We start from the raw sequence: 14,717 nt of genomic DNA on the forward strand, positions 1-14,717 counted from the left end.
GTTAATCCAACTAAATCTTCAATTCTTACCTTCTATGATGGGCGATGCAAAGCAAACAAATTCTCATGGCTCTTGCAAGGGGTCGAACTTTGCTACACCTCAGCCATCCGCTATTTGGGCTATCCACTGATGGATTCTTATTCTTTAAGCATGTGGCAAACATTTCTTAACAATAAAGCCAAAACTTTAGCCGCTCAGATGAAAATCATTTTCCATAAATATTGTTTATTTTCTTTATTACCTCTTATTCATTTTTACTTACTCAAATTTGAACCCTGCTTATTATACCCTTTGGATATATGTTTATATGAAATTGATTCTTTTCTCGATACAATACAGGGAAAAATGTGGAAGTCTGCCCTGGGTTTAGCTCAGTCCATACCAAATGTTTTTATTTGCCACGAAATCAATCTGTTGGCTCTATCTGTAAAAAGAAATTGGCGAAATATAAAAAACTATATTAAAATGCTGGACCCTCCGGCAAACTCCTTATATGTTAAATTGAATAAATTACTTGAAAATCCAAGTATTCACTCACTCAAAGTATTCACAAACAAATTAAATGCAATTTTAAATGCTATCGATGAAACCCCCGAAAGTATGACCTTGCTGCTTCCTGCTCAAAAAAAAAAATATGAACTCTACTTTTGGTGTAAGCTTACAGATAAAATGGGAACTTACCCATCGTATTCTGAATATAACCAATTTCGTAGAAAGTGGGGTGATCGTGCATTTTATTTGACTCAATTTCCCTCTGCGGTTGGCAGAAAACTTCTAATTCGTTTTCGTTTGAATCAATTTCGAACTCTATCCAAAACAAAAAATTGGAATACATCCTCTCAGACCGGCTTTTCCACTCTATGCCGTTTTTGTGAAGCCTTGGAAGCAGATGAAACACTTAAACATATGGTCATCGCTTGTCCCTTCTTCTCACCATCCCGTAATAAAATTTTCAATTTAAAGGCTCAGTTCCAAACAGACACTAGTATGGAAGCACTTTGGAACCGTTGTATGTGCAGTACTAGTTTGTCATTTAATTTGAAATTGATAGAATTATTGTCAATTATTGAAGTAAAACTGAATGAATTTGCTACACTTTCGATATAAGAATTTGAATTTGATGTATTAAGCACAAACTGCGGTATGGAAATATTATCTTTACAAATCTTATGTAAGTTTTTAACTTATTGTTAAATTGCTATTGTGCTGGATGTTTTATTCCTTATTTTTAATGATTGTAAAGGTTTGTATAAACCAAACACAATAAAAAAATAAATAAATAAATAAATATTCAAAGCAAGGAGGAAGATATTATACAAATACCGTAAGAACTGGTGATCAATTTCATCATTTTTTAGAAACATATGTTGGTTTCTTGCAACTTCTTTAAGACGATTCGCCACATTGTTGTATCAAAACACTTGAGGCTGGGAGCCAGTAGGTGAAGGTGCTGGACAGTTAAAAACACTGTCACCTATACTGCCCCCTGCTGGACTGGAAGCAAGGGTAGTGATACCTTCAAGTGGGAAATAAGCTCTCATCCATTTTGTCGTCATGTTCAGATCCTAGACACGGTCCGAGGTTCTCTATTACCCACAGACTTTTAGGCACATGTTCATGCCGTCAGCCTAGGAATGATGCCGGGGAATTCAATCGCTGAGGCGGTCCATAAGAGTTTCGTGTAGATAATGAAAGTGAGAGGCCCCTAAATATGCAGTTAATTCTCCCAATAAAGACAATCAGGACACTTCCCTGGAGGGAATGAGACCAAGGCCAAGTGCTGGTTATATCAAAAGGCTTTATCTAAAATAGGGCAAGCAGAATCTACTCTGCTGACACTGAGAGCGCTCTGCAGAAAACATGTTTCAAATTACTTTTATAGAGCTTTATCGACAACGAACAGAGGGAAGGACTAAGGGGAACATTAACAGTCGGGATTGGTCACTAGGGGTGAATACCTATAGGTGCCATAGGGTCGGAGGGCTGCGGTTGGCTTGGGAGTACGTGGTGTTGTGATGATGCTTCTTGGGTCAATCGGTCAGCTGGGCTCATCGAATTGGTATGCGAGATCGGCAACTGTTGTGATGTTTCTTATTAAATAACCATTTGACATTTGCCCTTGTGGCCACACATTCCCATTCATCCAATACCATAATCTGCTTTGTCCAGCATGCTCTAAGACCTGTGAGCCTAGACACGTTTCTCAAATACAGGTTAATTTGTCATTGGGCATAGGTCAAAATACAGCTATTAAATGCAGTGTTTCATCCGTTGATGGGCTGGCTTACTGTGTGTTGATACAATACAAGATATATTGGCTAAAGAGGTGAGACTTTTAAGATCATTGTGTGGTCTGCAATGTCCATCTGATAAACAACAAAGGGGACTCTAAATCTAAGGCCTGAATTACACATTAAACGACTAGGTCACAAAGAGGCACATACCACCATAGAAGTCTTATTGTGGGGGTTAAAGACTGGTTGTTCAAACATCATTAAATCTCTGCTGACCTGCTTTGACACTATGAAGGGTGGAGGGGAATCGAAACACCTTTGCGGTGTATTTCTGCGTTATACGGAAAAACAGGTCCTTCAGAAGCAGGTTTTACATAAAGGCTTTTTACACATGGCCTATTACATTCTGGTTATATTAGTCTAAAGTATGTTATGTTTTCTACCTGGCTGAGTATTCTTATTGTTACAAGACTCATAATAGAAATATGCGCATGCTTAGGTTATTGTCCATGCTACATTAAACAGTTCATGATTCAGGTTCTGCGCATGCAACCTTAACACATATTGTCATGATACGAACATACTGGTCAGAGTGATTAGTTGCTGTATTGGTTTTACACAATGTCATGCATGTATTTACATTGAACTTAAAATATGAGGTAGCTTTGTGCTGGCATGTACAGTGTTATTTTCTGTTATGCATTTTGTTATTGCAATCCATTTCTATTAAACAATGTCATACTACACTTTAACACACATTACACTTTTATAACTGAATTCTAATGTTAGAGCTTTTGATTACACATATATTATACAGTGCGCTAATATGCCTATTGCTCTACTACAATCCTGGCAATATTCCGCATGAAATGGAAACCGCCCTTGAGCAGCTTATTCTGATTGCATACAGAAAGACACTATGGTTTTCTTCTTCTAAGGAGTGAACAATCAAACATACTTGAGGGTAGCTTCTAGCTGTTTGACCATGTTTTATGGAATATGGGGATGGTATTCTTTATGGCCAGGGTCTGTTGGGTGGGGGGCAGGTTTCTAGAGATGAAAGACTTCTGTTGCTGGTCCCTGTGCTGGGCCGTGGCAAGTGTAAAGTTTGTTTGCATTCTTGCGGCTAGTCTCCCATGAGAACCGAACAACTGCAGAGATGGCAAGAAGGAGGAGGTGGGGGGAGTAGCTTGTCTGCTGTGTGTGCCTGGCTGGGAGAGCTGCAGGCCTGCGTTCTAATTTCACAACTGGCCTGCCATTATGAAATAACAAAATGGAGTCGGTGTCCCACAAAATGGAGTCTCATTCAACTCTGGTCTTATCCTGTGTTAAGGGGGGGTCACAGTTCCTAGGGGTGTTACCGCGCGGGTGCTCCAGGGCCGGGGCCCTGAACCCAAAGCAGCCACACTGGGCCCACCCAGGAAGGATAAGAATGGGGGGTTCCAAGACCCCCTCCTCCCACACATTCCCCCCTTTCATTACTTAAGTAACACATATGGTAACTGCCCCAACCTCTTACACTCTTCTTCCTCAGTCACTGCTTCATCCCATGCAGGTGTTCCTTTTATTGGCATCCATGCTCTGCATACCGCCCTGAGGCTTTCCCCCCTCCTAGCATATTCATCTGGGTGCAGGTCATATAAATACACCTGTTAAATGACTCCAATCAAGCAGTCCCACTAAGTCAGTGCCTTGTCTGGGATTGCTCAAGGGAAGCCCTTATTTATATATTTTTATGTCCAGTTCGTGTACTCTGGATGACAACCCTTATATAACACCCCTCTCTTAGAATCTCCCTGACCCCACTGAGCCAAGAAGTAAGTTTGTTTTGCAAATTTAAAAGGTTTATTTGAGAATTAAACAATATATATGTATATCGCACTTTTATAATAAATTAATTATTGATATCACACTTAGACATATGACAGTGAGTGATCAACAATGGATGATGTGGGGGCGTGGCTAGCGCGCGAACGATGCAGACGTGAGCCGAGTGAGCTCCCGTAAGCGCCGATACAATCCTGTACTTTTATCCTGATTCCTGGGGATTTCGAGCGACATCAACACCGCGTTTGTGCCCACGAAGCTGTGGGCTGGGATCGACTTAAATCTGGGCACCCATCTGCCCACCCGGCGGGCCAAATCTACAATTTGCTGAAGGCCGGTGGCCCCGTCCGAACTGCAAAACCAAGATGGCCGCCGGGGCCTGAGGGCAGACCTCCTTTGCATGACTGGGGCTCGGGGCGGCCTGACGTGGTGCGGTGTGGAGCGGCACACGAGGCGGACACCAGTTGAACCTGCTGACATCCGGAGGACGCCCGGACAGGCCCGAGCCCAGTGACAGGCGGCTCCTGCTCTTGGGCCGTCTCGACCCAGCCCCGAGCGGTGGAAGACAGCAGCGGCTCGGCTCGACCGCGCCAGAGGTAGGTGGGCCCCCCCCCCTGCTCCATACAGAAAACAAACTCGGGTGTCGCATAAGAGGCATAAGGGGGCCACCACCTAACGGGTGAACTGTGAGATACAACGGAGGCCTGCATGGTCTCTGGAGGCCCCGTGAAACCCCAATAAAGAACACCGAGCCCCTGCCACCCAAAGTACATATTAGCCTGTTGGAAGACGCTCTGGGGGACCCGCGGCTCTCCATCTGACCCGCTGCAGGGCTGCAACAGCACACACCGGAGAGGATCCAACTGAGTATAAATATTATCGCTCGACCCATTGTGCCGGATGCTCCACGCCCTTCGGAGCCATGGGGAAAGACAGGCAGAAAAAACCATCTACACAGAGCAGTATGGACCAATTTGCCGTCGCTACCGCCCCGGCGGGCCCAGCAACACGACCGAACTCCCCCACCGGGGACGGCTCTCTTTCCCTACATGACATAATGGCGGCCATTGCTAATTCCCGATCCTCCATGGAGACCAAAATAGACAGTATGGCGGCGGACGTTTCCTTCCTGCGCCACGACCTGCAGAAACTAACTTCCAGAACGGGAGAGGCGGAACACCGCATTTCTGAAGTGGAAGACAACATTGGCGGGATCAATCGTCAACTGTCCCAGGCTTTAAACCGCCTTAAAACCCTTGAATCAAGAGTGTAGGATGGAGAGGGAAGATCCCGCCGCAACAACGTCCGCATCCTGGGCCTGCCGGAGGGGGAGGAGGGACAATGCATGGAACTATTCTTGGAGCAGTGGCTCGTGGACATCTTCGAGGCCACATCCTTCTCAAAGTTTTTCTCAGTGGAGAGGGCTCATAGGATGCCGCCGGGCAAACCACCCCCGGGTGCTCCGCCACGTACTATCATTGCCCGCCTACTCAACTACTGAGATAGGGATGCCCTCCTGCAACTGTCACGAGCACAAGGGTCGATTACCCATAACTGCTCCCGAATCGCCTTCTTCCCGGACTATACCCGAGAAGTGCAGCGGGCACCACAATCGTTTGAACCACTCAAGAGACAACTGGCTCAACTGAATGTGAAATACGGCCTGCTCTTCCCGGCCCAACTAAAGATATACCATAAAGGAACTACGGTTCACTTCAACGACCCACAAGAGGCATGGAAGTGGGCGGAGGCCCACGTAGAAGGCGACTGGACTGCAAGACCAAGGAGACCGAGAGGAAGACCCCGGCCGAGGCCTAGGGGAGCTTCCCCGAGGAGAAACCCAGACCGGGAAGGACAGGAGATCCTGGGGCCAGTGGCAGATCAGGAAGAACATTAAACAGACTATTGCCCCCTATTCCGGGGGCCTAGGAGCAGCGCTCTGACATGTGGGCGTGCACTTTTCGCACCCCTGAGCCCGACGCATAAGTAGTCCACCATGGAAGATATTGACATTGGCGCAAGCGAGGGAACTCTGGAGGAGGCTCTCATCCCCCCCTAGCCAAGTCCTTTCCCTTTCCTTTCCCCTTCCCCCCTCTCTCTCTTTCTTGTTCATCTAGACCCTGCCCAAGGGTCTGGCTTTCAAGCTGACACCTTAAGTTGAAGGTTCAGCTATGTTTGGGCGACAGGTACTTCGTGTTGGGGTGGAGTATAGGGTGGGGGTGAGTTGGGAATGTTCGAAACTTTGTTTGTTATTTCAAGACTGTCACATGCTCATAGGTGACACGAACCATTATCTCTGGTTGAAGTCGCTCTGTACCGCTTTACAGAGCACCCCCGCCCTTCTGATACAGGCGGGTACCATATCACCATCTCTCACTGATTGCTACACTCTTGAAAACCCCATCATGTGTAATAGGTATCCTCTGCACAGACTAACAAGACACCCATGCGACATACTAAATCCCTGAAATTCCTTATTTGGAACGTGAATGGGATGGGGTCCGGGATTAAACGGCGTCTTCTCAGGCAATTTTTAAATAGACACTCCCCTGATGTGGCCCTTCTGACAGAAACCCACCAGGCCAGATCACACTGTGCCTTTTTTCAGAGGACTAACTACCACCTTGCCTTTCAGGCGGGGTACACAATGGGCTCCAGGGGCACCCTCATTCTGATACACAAGCGCATCCAATTTACTCAGCAAATGGTTGAACGGGACCCGAGGGGCCGATACGTGTTCGTCATGGGAACGATCTGGGGTCAGACGGTGGCTATTGCCTCAATTTATTCTCCACCTGGGCTGGGACAGGAGTTACTGGACGACCTCACTACCCTTATAGGGAAACACCATCCTGATACACTCGTTCTGGGGGGAGACTTCAATGACACCATGAATGATAACATTGACCGTTCCCATCTCCGAAATCGCAACCCAGACACTCCCACTAGATTAGCCAACTTTACATCTGCTCTTGGGCTCCGAGATGTATGGAGGGAGTTACACCCGAACGCTAGGGAGTATTCTTTCCACTCCGGCGCTCACGGCTCCATGTCCAGACTGGATTACCTCTTTTTGCCACATACCGACCTTTACAGGGCAATGTCCGCAGATTTACTCCCCCGGGGTATCTCGGACCACTCACCTCTCTTAGTTGAAATGTGTATGCAGGGTCCCCTTACCCCTAGAACGTGGAGACTTAACAACTACTATCGAGGGTTCCCGGAACTGATAGATCGCCTAGAGGAAGTATCTGCCGAATACTCCGAAATTAACGAGGTGTCGGTGGACAACCCCGTGATACTATGGGAGGCATATAAAACAGTGCTCAGGGGTGAAATTCTCTCCTGGACGACACATAAAAGAAACATCCGGCTTCGGGAAATACTAAAAGCCGAAGAGGAAGTGAGTAACTGGGAGACTAAGCATATTTCTGACCCTACGCCCGAGACCCATCGATCCCTCCAGAGCGCCCAAGAGTGCCTCCGGAACAGAGCGATGGATGACGCTAAGCAGGCCCATTGGCAGGCTAGAGCGAGGGTGTACGAACTAGGGGACAAGGCGGGTAAACTGCTCGCCTGGCTGCAGAGGAGGGACGAAGGACAATGCCATGTCCGGGAAATTGTTACGCCACAGGGCGACAGCTATCACTCAGACTCTGGGATTGCTGGGGCCTTCGCAGAGTTTTACGCAGACTTGTACCGAGCCCCGACCTCACCGCTAAACCCCTCTCTCTTAGATGCGGTAACGCTGCCGACTCTCTCGGGCAACAGAGAGACCAGCTGGACTCTGCCTTATCGGAGGCTGAGATTTCAGAGGCGCTATCTCAGCTCCAATCAGGGAAAGCACCGGGCCCGAATGGATTCCCTCTTGAAACTTGGCAAAAGCTAGGAGCAGATAAAATGGCTGCTCCTCTACACAGAATGTTCCTTGCTGCCCGGGAACAGGGGACCCTCCCACCAGATCTTTGCAAGGCGACTATTGTGGTCATTCCCAAGCCTGGCAAACCTCCACATGAATGTGCCTCCTATAGACCTATATCACTGATCAACGGGGAGGCTAAGATCCTCGCTAAGTTACTAGCAAACCGATTACAGTCAGTTGCACCCACCCTGGTCCACCCGGACCAATGTGGATTTATGCCTTGCAAATCGACTCGGATGAATCTACGCCGCCTCCATTTAGCATTGGAGAGATCCCCGATCATAAACGAACCCTTGTCCCTTTTGGCAATCGATTTCGAAAAGGCGTTCGACTCCATTCGATGGGACTGCCTCTGGGAGATCATGCGCCGTATGGGATTCGGAGAGGCCTTTCTGGGATGGGTGCAGTTACTTTATACTAACATCAAAGCTGAAGTGAAAGTAAACGACTGGTCCTCCGGGTCCTTCCCCCTGGGTCGGGGTACACGACAGGGATGCCCACTGTCCCCTCTCTTATTCGCCCTTGCTATCGAACCACTGGCTCTTTGGCTTTGCCAAAACAACGCCTGGAAAGGATTCAGATGGCCGGAGTGACATGAGGATCGTACATCCCTGTATGCAGATGACCTCCTTGTATATCTGGGTGACCCACCAAGGTCTTCCCCCATTGTAACACAACTGCTCATCCGCTTTGGGGAACTCAGCGGACTCAGAATCAACTGGGAGAAATCAGTCTTCTTTCGGTGAAGGGTGGAAAACAGGCAATTCCCCAGGAGTGCCCGTACCGGGTGGAACGACAGGGCTTTCGATACCTGGGAATATGGATATCTGGGGACCTAACAAGTTATATAGAACACAATCTCCGACCGATCACAGACCGCTTCATTATTGATGTCCAACACTGGAAACTCCTCCCCCTGACACTTATGGGAAGAGCGGCACTCTTTAAAATGATGACCCTTCCCAGATTCCTTTACGTTCTTCAAAATGCCCCACTTAAAATCCCCGATCTGGAGTTCCACCAAGTGGAGACACTTCTCAGAGATCTCATATGGGGGGGAGGCCAACCACGAATTGCGTTAACCACACTTCAAAGATCGATCTGGGAGGGAGGAATAGGAGTTCCCCGCCTCCAAACGTACTACTGGGCATCACAACTGGTAGTGGTTAATGATCTTCTCCACGGAAACCGAGATCTGCCCCATATACGTGCTGAGATAGCCCCTATGCGGAACACCGACCCGCTGTCCCTCCTCTGGAGACAAGCACACCGATTCATTGGTTGGGAAAACAAAGTTACTACTGCACAACCCCTCTGGCAAAACAATAACCTAGCTGAGACCCGGAAGTTTGAGCCGTGGCCCAAGTGGGTGAATGCGGGGATTATTAGGATTGGGAATGTGCTTACGCAGGGGAGATTGACCTCATTTGATGACCTGCAATTGCGATTCCAGATTCCGAATACAGAACGATACCACTACATACGCCTGGCCCACGCCCTAAGACCTTACCTAACAGCAGATACACAGCTACCAGACTATACCCCTATAGAGCGTAACATCCTCCCGGCGTACATTCCCACCAAATGCACTTCCATCCTCTATAATGCCATATCCTCCTTTGCTACCCCTGAATTGAACGAGCTGAAGGCGAAATGGGAAGTGGATGTGGGGAGATAGATCCAGAGGACTGGATACAAGTCCTCATGCACCCCAGAGAAATCGCTATTTCGTCTAGGCTTCGACTCGTGCAGCTGAAAATACTGCACCGGGTTTATTACCCTAGGACGCGCCTATATGGCTGGAAACGGGCCCCAAACCCGAACTGTTTGCGATGCAGGGACGAGGAGGGAACCTTCATTCACATTTTGTGGGCATGCCCCCGGATACAAACTTTTTGGAAAGCATGCTGTAGGGAACTCTCCCGAGTTCTGACCCGCACCATACCACTGGACCCAAGGGCCTTGCTCCTAGGTGTGCCTGACGAGATAGAAGCTAATAAGTGGCAGAGATTACACACACGGCGATGGGACTGATCAAGAGTAACATAGCGCAGAAATGGGGAGCCCCTGACTCCCCAACACTGGACCAATGGAAATTAGATATGGACATATGCGCTATGATGGAGCGTAGGATTTACTCAGCACGAGGCTGTCCCAACAAAGCCTCGAAAATATGGGACAGATGGGAAGAAGGAGCCACCTGAGAATCCCTCCTACAGGCTGGGGAATGTGCACTGGGTGTTTTGTATTTGTATTTGTATTACACATTACTACACGTGCTGAGGAAGCCGCTCAACTTCTGATGTTATGGGTACTATCTCCACTGATTATGAACGACCATGACAGTCTTTGAGTTGATTTGTTTGCTTGTTGCTTTATTGTGATTATTTTATTATGTTAATAACAATAAAATACTTTATAAAAAAAAAACAATGGATGATGTGATACTAGCACACTGGGTAATTATTTAGGAGTAGTATAGAGGATAAGGTAGCTGAGAATGCTTTATATGGTACAAGGAAATGCAAGGTGGAAAAGAAGCAACAAAGGAATAAACTTGATATGATTTCAGCAAAACATAATAAAATCACTTTTCCCCTTTTGGCAATTCACCCCCCCCTCTATGCAATGTAAGGAGGTGGAAGTGACACACACAGTCTTCAGGAATACAATCACAGTACAATCCCAATTCAGTTCCCCCCTAGCAAGCTTAGATCAACAGGGATGATTTTAAACACAGGCAAAGTACTTTAAAGGTGGTATGCAAAGAAGGGAAAAATATGCTAAAAATTATTTTAATTCCTTCTAGAGGTTTAAGGTGAGTGATAGCTACTTTAAATTAGTTCAGGATCACTTTAGCAATGCTCTATGAATGATTGTCAGGTTGCAAACGAATTTCAGCAAAGGAAAGCAAGGACAAATATTTTTACACGTGGCTGAAATGAAGCAAAATGTCAAATCGCGGCAATTTAGTCATGTGCGTCGAGCGCAATTACAGAAGAAGTATAAGGAGTAGTAAGTCGGTTTAGAGCTTGTTGGAAAACTTAGAATCTCAGCTTCAAAATAAAAGTTAAATCTCGCCTTTATCACAAACGGTTCAAGAGATACGGACGATTTTGGGGAGGTAGATTTTCAGAAATGAAATTTCACAGTTTCAGAATGACAGATGACAGTTTTGCAGCTTTAAAGTCACAGAAGGACACACAATGCTATGGTGTAGTTCTAGATAGGTTAAAATAGTTTGAATTAGATTATTTTAAACTAAGAGATTGGTTTTGCACAGTCCTGGCTGGGTACTCACACTATATTTTGGAAGGAATGGGCCTCGTCACAGATCTGGTCAGGTTGACTGTGGTTCTCTCGCCATGGACGGTCTTTAGTACCGGTTCTCTGGTTACAGCGGTCTGGGTCAGCTCTACTCTACTCTGCTGGTCTGGCACTCGGCGCTTCACAAAGGTCTGGTCTCTGGTACCGGGTACAGCTCTGCTTTCTGGGTGTTTCTGGCACAGGGTTTTAGGCCAGAATCAAACAGCTCAGCCCGGCTGTTTTACTCTGATGTGCCCCTTGGAAGTCTGGGGTAAATCAGTTTGCAAAAGATTTTGAGACCTGCTGACAAATTCTGAAGTCTGAATTCAAAGTTCTGGTCTCTGTCTGGATTTGAAGTCTAAGTGCTGGATCTGGTGTCTTCTGGCAAAACGCTCCGCAAGAAATCAGCTTGAAGTGGTAAGTGAATGTCCCTACCTGTCCTGCACATTCTCCTTTTATCTGTTTAGAAAGTGGGAGGGTCGGCTCATCTTCTATGCCCAACCCTCTCAACTTATCATTGGCCAGTTCCTCCTCTCTCCCTTGATTGGGGGAACTGGGTTGTGAGTCAGAGTGATGAGGTAGGTTTATGGTCAGAGGATCCTCCCCTTGTCAAATTGCACACAAATCTATTTCTGATCCAAATACATATTTATCTATGTACCATTTTTCTAATATTATATGTCCAGTTAACATATTTTCTGTAGCACCAAACCATCCGATCCCTGTCTTTGTAAGATGTCGTGTCCACTTATGACAGAATTCTCCCCTTTTCATCCAGATAACGACCTCTAAACCTTTCCAGATTTTACACAAATGTGCACCAGGGATATGGGTTTCAGATGATAAAGTGTCAGATTTTTAACATGAATACATTTGGAGTAACAACCTTTTTTCCGCTACTATCCCCAAGAACATACCACAGGGTCCTAACACCTCTTAAAATGTGCACAGAAAAATCACAAAAATGATGATGTTATTTATATAATTTTGACAAGTCCGCACTGTGAATTATCCATCTTTTTAAAATCATGCTCTGGCCCCAAAGGGGTGTGGTTTTCCAAAGCACATGGTGGAAATTCTGGTTTATCCACTTCCCCCAAGCTCAGCTGGCTCACAGATGCAGTGCCCCTCCCCGATTCCTTCCAAGAGGAAGCCATTTACGACCCCCCTAATTTAACAATTGCCTGGGCCAAGGACAGTGCTTTGTTTAGTTTCCTGTAGTCCCCAGGTGCTCCTCCCCTAATTCAATCAGAGAGGTGTCATCTCCTTTTGGCAGGGGCAGCAGAATGCAGCCAGGCCTGGGAACACAGCTGCTGATCAAGTTTCAACTCCTGTCGGGGGTGGTTGTCAGGCAGAATTCAATCTCTTTAAGCCGGCTTCAGCTAAATGTCACTTTGGTAAACAGTTTTCTACATTCAAATCAAATTGACAATTTTTACACATGCAGCTAGAACGCTGATTCTAAGTTCAAAACTATGACATTTCAACATTTGCAAACTATGTGACGCTCAACAGTAGGTCACTCATTTATTTTAAACATTTAGATTTTATTGTCTTTCAGTCCAATTTCACTTCAGCTGCTGACATCCACAGCTCAGCCAGTTTTGTTATAAACATTGTTTTGGGCTCTTTCTTTTCCCAGATTTTTTATGCACACAAGTCTACCTTCTGCCAAATGTCTGCTGGTGTTCATTGAGATTTTTTAATATCTTGCAATGTTTAAAATAGGCATTTTTAGCTTGCATTTCAAAGAAACAACAGTGATTGCAAAGCGCTTTTTGAGCCAACCAGCACTGCTGTTTTTCCTTTGGCACACATTTCACCCATGGCACTCCTGGCCCATCATGCTCGCACTGGTGGGTGGCAGGTCAGGGGAACATTTTGCTGTGCGCAAAACTGCACGGTTCTCCAGGATTCTGGCGCAAATGTGGGTTTTTCCACCCTCTTGGATTTCCTAAGCCCACAGCACCAAATGTTGTAGCCTAATAACTTGAACGTGGGTCAAGACACCCAACACACCCTCCCTCACTCTCCAGGTCCACCCATACTTCCTGGTACCATTGTAACACTCTGGGCTCCTTTATGGTTGTGTGATATAAATGATCCACTCTATGCCCTGTATTGTATATAGCAGTCATTCTGTATTTGGGCTCTGAACTATCTCCTGTTTGCACTTCTGCTCCGTGTTTTATTTGAACCATTCCATTTGCACAGCCCATTGTTACCATCATCAGCGCACCATTGGGAACTGCATTGGCGTAGCATCTGAGTCCTAATTGGCACACACAAAAAATGAGGAGCAAAAAGACAATGAGTAGTATGAGGAGTTTCAATGTCATTCCAAGCCATGATGGTACCCAGGAAAAAAGATTGTCGAACCAGGTGCTGAGCTGGGCTCATCCTTCGTCTTTCATACATTCTCCGAGGTCGGGCACTGCTGCTATGACATGAGAAAGGGAGCCGTTGTCCGTGTCTGCAGAAGGTACAAAAGTGCAACATGCGCTCCCGATTTTTTAGCAAACACCTCCATCCGTTGCTGTTAACAGGTCTAGCACAACCTGTTCTGCATAGTCATGAGTCGCAGTGCTCTGAGTGCCACTTTAATGATATTGAATCCTTCTTCAGTTCCCACCTCCTTCTTCAGTTCAGGATGAGTTCCCACCTCGTTATCTCAAGCCATTTTGCATTTGCTCTCGCCTGGATGCTGGGAATGAGGGACACGAAAAATGTCTCAACGGAGCGGAACAACCGGAATCGATCGGGGATCTGCGCCAGGAGTTCTGATGATCTGGCTGAGATATCGTTTGATGATCGTCTCTTCCTCCGCATTGTGCTTTGTAAACTTTCTTCAGATATGGCATACATGGGAACCTCTTCAGGCAGTGTTGGGGACAGTTTGTTTGGTGCCGCCACTTGTGTGCCTTCTCCTTGGATGTGGCTTTCTGGAATCACCATTAGTGCGGAATGCAGCATTGCCAGAGAGCATGTGCCCCTCCATGATTGCGGGAGGTGCAGGTACGCCAAGTTGCTGCAAACCCAGTATCTATCCATCATTGCAGCCATTCCTTTCTTCATGTCAGGTATTATGAGAGTTTTGTTACAATTGTAGTTTTCCCCCATGTTCTTTTTACCTTCCCCATGGAAACAGAGTTCGTAAGAAATGTCTTGGGTTTTTCGATGGCAGTAACCCAAATGAGTTTCATTATATGTTCAGTCCATATGGGAGCGCATGTTTTCTGAACCCATGAATGTTTTTCTTCAGACAGTCCTTGCAGTGCTTCTGACTTGCACAATATTTCTTCTGTCTGCCACTTATTGTCTGAGTGCAACGTCCCCTTTATCACCAAAAAAGGCTCCTTTACACAAATTACTCCTTGCGGCCGGGAGTAACATGTCTCCTCGTTTTATAATAGCTCAAATGAGACCGT

Source organism: Ambystoma mexicanum, chromosome 11 (genome assembly GCF_040938575.1).
Source record: "Ambystoma mexicanum isolate Mex_15411 chromosome 11, UKY_AmexF1_1, whole genome shotgun sequence".
In the NCBI taxonomy this organism is placed as follows: domain Eukaryota; kingdom Metazoa; phylum Chordata; class Amphibia; order Caudata; family Ambystomatidae; genus Ambystoma; species Ambystoma mexicanum.